Source organism: Miniopterus natalensis, chromosome 1, assembly GCF_054644295.1.
Source record: "Miniopterus natalensis isolate mMinNat1 chromosome 1, mMinNat1.hap1, whole genome shotgun sequence".
In the NCBI taxonomy this organism is placed as follows: domain Eukaryota; kingdom Metazoa; phylum Chordata; class Mammalia; order Chiroptera; family Miniopteridae; genus Miniopterus; species Miniopterus natalensis.
In genome coordinates, this window is record NC_142081.1 from 54401875 (window position 1) to 54409123 (window position 7249).

Sequence of the window (7249 nt, forward strand, 5' to 3'; positions counted from 1 at the left end):
GACCTCCGGGCATTGGCATGGCGCGCTGGCAGCTTCTCCACCCCAGCTAAACCGTGACTAATTCTGGTTGTGAGTAACAACTCACCTGACAGGGACTTAGGAAGTCAGTGACTACATGGCAAAGGCAAATGAATCTGTTTTCATGCCAACGATGATTCATAAAAGGTGGAGAGGCAATGAACTAAGATCTTGTTCATATGCGTGGGGGAGGGGTGGTGAGTAACTCAGGGTTGCAAAAGAAAACCAATGAAGAAGGTTGTAAGAGGATGAGGGGAGAATGAAAGAAAAAGAAAACTGATGGTAAAAAAAGAACCGGGATCTGAAGGCCGCTGATTGGGAGAGGTGTCAGGAGGCTGGGTGGCTTGGGGAATTCCAGGGTTGAGAACGGAAAGGGGAAGGGCCACAGGCTATCCCACTGGCTGTGTCAGCATTTGGAGTTTCTTGTAGGTAATATTTTGTTTGACTTTAAAAGAAAATATAATATTGACTTAAGAATTTATAATGTATATATTTGGACCATTCATGAAAAGAAAACAATATCTCATGTATTAAAAATGCTAATATTCAATTAGGTTTACTGCAAAATGTAGATCCCCTGACATGATAAATAAGTTATCATGTAGATAATGGAAAGAGAAGTCAAGGGACAGGGAGCTGCTGGGATTGGGCACCCGCTCTCCACTTCACCCTCCTTCTCTTGGGATAGATTGGAAACCTAAAAGACACACTCTAAGGAGCAAAGGAAACAGAACAAACACACCTCTGAGAACCCAGAACACCTGCCCAAACCTTCTGAAACTTGAGCCCTGATGAATTCACTTCCTCCAATCAGATGGACGTGTGTGACTTTTAGAAAACAAAAATGAGAAACACGGATTGGCTTCTGGTTGTTGCCACTGGTTAGGAAGATTGTAGTTTTTCTGAAGCAATTTCTGGAACTTATTCTCCAGCTTCTTGGCTGTCAAGGCACAGTGGTGGTAGCAGCAGCTCTCTTGCGTTGCCTCTTTGACACGTGGCTAACATTTGTAGGTGTCCCTTATTGGTTTTCAGGTGTCCAGAGCTGCCATGGGAGGGCTGCAGCTTTGGCTCCAACCAGCCCTGCTTCAACAGCAGCCTCAGAAGGTTTTTCCAGAAGTCATTCCAAAGGCTCAGCCGAGAACCTGCTGCTTCTCCCTTTCATCAACATATACACATCCGATTACCTAAAGTAAACACCTTCCTGCTTAAAGTGCCTGGAGTGGTTTGGTGTTTTTCATACAAACACTGACAGACCTAGGAATGCATACACAAGCCTTTTTAAAAATAAAATTAAAAGAGCAGTGTTTTCCTTCCTCTTTCTCTTTCCTGTGTTTCCTCTCTTCCCTTTCCAAACAATTCAATCCAAAAGCCATTATGTGGGTGGAGCAAGATAGGCATCCTTGGGCTGGGAGGACAATCTGGGATGGGGCATTAGAGCCTAGGTGGGGTGAGCAGGGAATCCAACGGGAAGGGTGGTGCCAGTGGTAGTCTAAAGCCACAGGAGGGTGAGGAGGGTGTTCTTGCACACTTGAAAAAATATATATATATATTTTTAAACAGGACATCCATGCAGCAGGGGGAATGAATCGAGCAGCGACAGGATGTTGAATATGTATACAGGGGGACTGAGAAAACAGGTAAGTATTTTAAAGAAAATGGGAGCAGGGTTTTTATTGTCAGAGAAGGGAGTTACAAATATGAAAAGGGAGAAAACTAGAACGAACCCTATGGTATTCGATGAAAATTAGAGATATTGATGTGAAGTCATAGTTTTAGATAGATGATAGGTAGCCACATAGGTAGATGGATTGATACATAGCCAGATAAACAAATACAGATGTAAATGTGTATGCAACATGCATATATTCTCTAGCTCTGTCCATGGAGTCTGGAAGCAGTGACACCCCAATAGCAATAAACACATTAAATATCAGGTCTTGGTAACTAACTGCCATTCTCCACTCAAAAGGATCCCTGAAGATGCCCCAAATATAGGGCAGAGAATATACAAGTGATCTTAGAAAGTAGGGACATGCCTGATGAAAGTGGGGCACATGTCAAAAGGGTGCAGAAACTAGCTCAAAGGGGCTCTTATTGAGCAAATCTGGAGTTTGAGCAACACAAATAATGATTGTAATGGATTATAAGCCACTGAACAGAACAGTCATCTCTGAGTCCATGATGACACCAATAAGCAAATAAAGAGACTGAAAGGTTGATGAGAATGGAATATTTATCAAGTCTCAAACTACCTCCCTTTAAAATACTTATTAAATGCAAAGACAAAAAGAGTAACTTTACGGTGAAGAAGAGAGACAGCACCTTAATCAACTGATCAAAGTTAACGTCGCCTGTGATGGGACACATTGAAATCATGTGCTGCATAACGGGCTGCAGTGAAAAGAACACAGCATCACTTCGGTGGCATTCCTGCCAGAGATGCATAATTGGAGCCTAATCATGACGAATCATCTGACAACCCCAAACTGGGGGACGATCGACAAAATAACTCGTGTGTAATTAAAAAATGCCCAGGTTATGAAAGACTGAAAAAGCCTTTCAAATTAAAGGACATTAAAGAGACATGATCAGTAAAAGAAACATGCTATTTTAGACTGTTAATTTTGCTATGAAGGACATTACTGTGACAGCAGGTGAGATTGAATGCGCCTGAGAATTAGATGGTAGTAGCGCATCTCTGTTACTCCCTCAGTGCTGATGACTGTATTGAGTTACAGGATAGAAGGCCCTCGCTTATAGGAGTTACACACCAAAGCATTCAGAGTACGGGGGCAACGTGTTAACAAGTTGCTCTTCGGTGGTTCAGAAAAAAAGCATTCTTGTGCTGTTCCCGTAATTTTTCTGAACATTTGAGATTGTTGCACACGCTCTCCCCAAACAAACAAACAAACCCACGTTACTTATGATCTAGCCTCTCAAGAAGCAAAGATGCCAGGAAGGCAGAGTGGCAGAGAACTGAAAAGAATCTCTTGTTATTTGGGTAGAGGCAATACAGTCAGCAAAAGCCAGCACGCAGGCTCCCATCCGGAGCCCACTGACAACCTTGACGCACGGCAGGTGGTGCAGGCGGGTGTCTGACGCCTGCTGAGAATGAGCCCTGGCCATTCCTACTCTACTCGTTCTTTGCTTGTGACCTACACTGTGAGATTGTTTGTCTTGGGCTTCCCACCCTCCTCCCCCACGTGGCTCTGTGTCTCGCCTCCCCTCCTGCCTGCAGCCTCGCCTCTGCCCTTGGTGCATTTCTACCCCTTCATTGTTCTGGTAACAGACCTGGTCATCAGGTGCCAGGAGGAGAGATGGGCCTTCCTGCTGGGAATGCCTCCTCCTGCTGGAGGAGACAGAGCGAGTGGCCCTTCTGGAGGGGTCCAAATAATTGTATAGCCCAATCCCCCCATTTCCCAGATGAGGAGACAGAGGCCTAGGCAGGCTGAGTCATAGGCCGGTGGTTACAGAGCCAATTCGTGACAGAGCCATGAGCAGAGCTGGGGTTTTCTGTCTCTCGGTTCAGTGTAATTACCATAGGCTATGTCGGAACAAGGGTGTTGGTGGCAGAATTGAAACAATAAAAGTGGAAAAACAGAAAATGACATCTTATGGAAGGTGGAGATTTTAAGCCTAAAGCCTATGGCTTTGGCCTGGAAAGGAATGAGGAGTCATATGGAGGGGTGATGTGTTGGAGGTGGAATATTTGCACTGATTTAACACAGGGTTTCTCAGCAGTGACGCTATTGATGTTTGGGGCTGGAGAAATCTGGGTTGTGGGGCTGCCCTGTGGCCTGAAGGACACTTAGCAGTGTTCCTGGCCTCCACCCACTACATGCCAGTAGCCCCTCCCCGAGTATGACCATCAAAAATGTGTCCAACGTGCCAAATGTCTGTCAAGTAAAAAGTTGTCCCTAGTTGAGAGCCACTGGCTTAATAGGCGGGTTGGAAGCAACACGCCCCAGAGAAGGGACGCTGCCAGGAGGGTGTGAGGGCTGCAATCCCGAGGCTCTGGAGGGAGACGGCCTGTCTTGAATCCAGACCACACCGCTCGCCAGCTGTGCAGCTCCCCTTGGGTTCTCTAAAAGGGGGGTGGTATTAATACTTATCTTTAAGAGTTTTCATTAAACAATACCTACAAAACCCTGAAAGTAGGACTTGGCAAATAGGTAAATGCTTAATGTGTGAAGAGAAATGGGGGGGGGGGGGAATGAGCAGCCCACAGTGGGGCATGCGAGGTGAGCCCCCCCAGTGATGTCAGAGGGATGTGGCACTAGGTGCTGTGAGCAGCACATCTAAACCATTCTAGAAGGTATATTGACTGTCATTTCTGCTCAGTAAGGATTTGGTGGCTGATGGATAAATCAGACTTGTGGGCATTTTAGAGTTTTTATTGACAAGCTAAGACAGGTCAGCTTCTACTGAACTTCCTGTTATACTGAAATGTGTAACTCAAAGGGAAAAAATCAAGTCAGGTGCCTCATTTTTGTCTCAAATACAGAAATCGGTACATACTAACATAGAGAGAGGAAAGGATTCACAACAAATGCTTGGCGCTCTGGCAAGTCAGAACCCTGGGCTCTGTGATCTCTTCAGGCAATTTACCAAAAGTGCTCCCAGGGAAGTGGTTCCTGAGTGCCACCTCCCTCCTACCTGCCACCTGGAACCTTCTGCACCTCCTACTTCTCCCCACAATCTCAGGGCCCAAGTGAATGAGGGACCTTGAGGCTTCAGCTTCACTAACCTCTTACTGGACCCCCACCACTGATGGCAGTGTGCAAGTCCCAGGTGACTGCAGCGATGTCATCATAGTGCCCTGGGCCCTGCTTGTATGTCATGAGAATGAAGAGTTCCCTGGTGATAACCAGGCGTGACTGAGCTCCTGCGGCTACTTCATCCCACTGGTGTGCATGAAGACACCCAGCAGAGGATTTGTTCATGGCTTTTACTTGACAATTGTATTGTTTCCTCTGCCAGAGGCATGTACTTATTTTATTTTCCCAGCCGGGAGATTTCAGATTTTCCCATCGAGAGGACTCTCTCCCTCTCACAGCATTCTTTGAAATAATAATAGTAATAATCCCCTATGTTTACAATACTTTATACTTTTCAATGCAGTTTCATATACATTAACCTGCTTGTACTATTATTTTTGCCTCAGAAATGGTTATTGGCCCTGTATAGAATTTCCATTTTCATCCTAAAATTCTGTGATTTTTTTTCTCAGTTTGCTCTTGCAATGATATTATATGTTGTTCAGTTCACAAGGTTCAATCTCAATTAAACCAAGTTCAGGATATGAGCGGAAATGACTAGCAGTGAGGGGCACATGTACTAACACTTTGTGACTTGTCCATTCTAAATTTAGACAATACCCCTAGAGTCTTCCAAATTGAACCGCAACCTTCTAATTAATATTCCCTGCCCCTCCTCCCTGTGTGAAGTCCTCAGTCCCTGTGGCACTGTGCTTATTCCTTATAGGTTGTGTGTTGCCATGTGAACTGAGAGCAGCAACAGTACTTTTTACTTTTCCTGAAGAGACAATTAAAGAGTAAGGTCCAAGTGCATGTAAATACAGTGACTCTCCCCCCAAAGTCCCTAGTTTTAAAAATTTAAAGCTAAAATATTTTGATGTGTGTGACTCTAAATTCTTTTATAACAATATCTGTACATGTGGACTCACAATCATGTGTATAGAATGAAGTATTTTTAAAGCCCCGTGTAATTTTATAGATGATCACCAGCAAAGGTAATGTTTGTTTTATTTGGCAGCAATATATCGACATGCATAAGAAATTAATACCAGATTAAAACTTATTAACAATTTGAAACCTTTCCACCTTTTCTTCAATCAGATTTCAAGACGCAGAAGAAGAAAACTCAATTTCAAAATTAACTGGGGTTCATTGTCAGGTGCCAAGAATTTTGTATTTAGCTGGGTGAATATCTAATGGATATGGAGGCAGAGGGAGGGGCGGGGAGGGGAGGGGAGGGGCGGGGAGGGGAGGGGAGGGGAGAGGAGGGGAGGGGAGGGGAGGGGAGGGGAGGGGAGGGGAGGGGAGGGGAGGGGAGGGGAGGGGAGGGGAGAGAAAAAGACACCAACCATCTAGTCTCAAAACGGGCAATGCTGCTTGAGGCTGGTATGCTCATGTGTAGCCATAATAAAAGCGTGCTTTGTAGCTGACTTCAATGGATAAGTGCTCAGATGCACCCATCTGAAATGGTCATTGAAGGTGTATTTGATAATTGCCTTTAAAGATAACGTTGCATAACAGTAATCAAGAGAAGAATTTGGCTAGCTGTGGGTTTTTCCTGTGAAAACCACATTTTGGATGAACTAACAACAGCTGAAAAAAGCATGATGAATCTAGGGCTCTAGCAGAAGCCAAAAGCTGACTCAATTCATTTGTAGTTAAATGATCTATTTCCTGGTCAATAGCAGGCAACACGAAGCCATAGTTAAATGAACCACACACCCGAATATCATACTTGGAGAGGTTTATCATCATTTGGGATGAGATAGCCATCGCTTTGACTGGTAGGTCTCCAACTCTTTATGCATCAAAGACCTATGCATATGTATCCTGGTCATTTGGCATCCAAGAGAGTGGCTATGGCTTACAGAATTATGAACATCTGTAGCCTTCTCCATATTAGGTAGGTACACATCACCTGCTGGTTAATGACTTCCCCAAAAGATTATTGATGTCCTGGTAGACAAGCAGCACTGTCATCATTGGGAGGCTTGTTGGAAAGGCAGAGTCTTGAATCCCACCCCAGACCTTCTGCATCAGAATGTGCATTTTAACAAGATTCCCAGGTGATGCAAATACAGTTTAACGTTTGAGAACCATTGCTTTACATGGTCTGTCACACCTTTCTTTAAATCCGTATCGCTGCAAAAGCCTCTGAACTGATCTTCCTCTCACCGCTCTTATCCTACTTTGTTAGTATCTTTATGCAGCTGCCAAGCACATTTTGAAGGCAAACTCGGGCGGTAGAGGAAATGCACTTCCAATTTCCAAAGCCTTCCTGTGGCTTTCCGAATTAAGTCCTGATTTACACAGCCCTTTCTGATGTACTACCTGCCTACAAGTCTAGATGCATTTCTTAATATTTCCATGGAATGTGAGAGTGACTTAGGCAGGAATGGGGTGGCTACTATAAACTGGGAGATCAGAGAAGTCTTCTGGAGGAGGTGATGGTTGAACTGGCACCTGAATGACAG

At 44.6% G+C, this 7249-nt stretch overlaps 1 pseudogene; it reads right to left on the reverse strand.

Annotated features, from left to right (window-relative positions):
- LOC107536095 (T-complex protein 1 subunit zeta pseudogene) overlaps positions 1–4961 on the reverse strand; it is a 28407-nt pseudogene extending 23446 nt beyond the window's left edge.
- Between the last annotated feature and the right edge of the window lie 2288 nt (positions 4962–7249).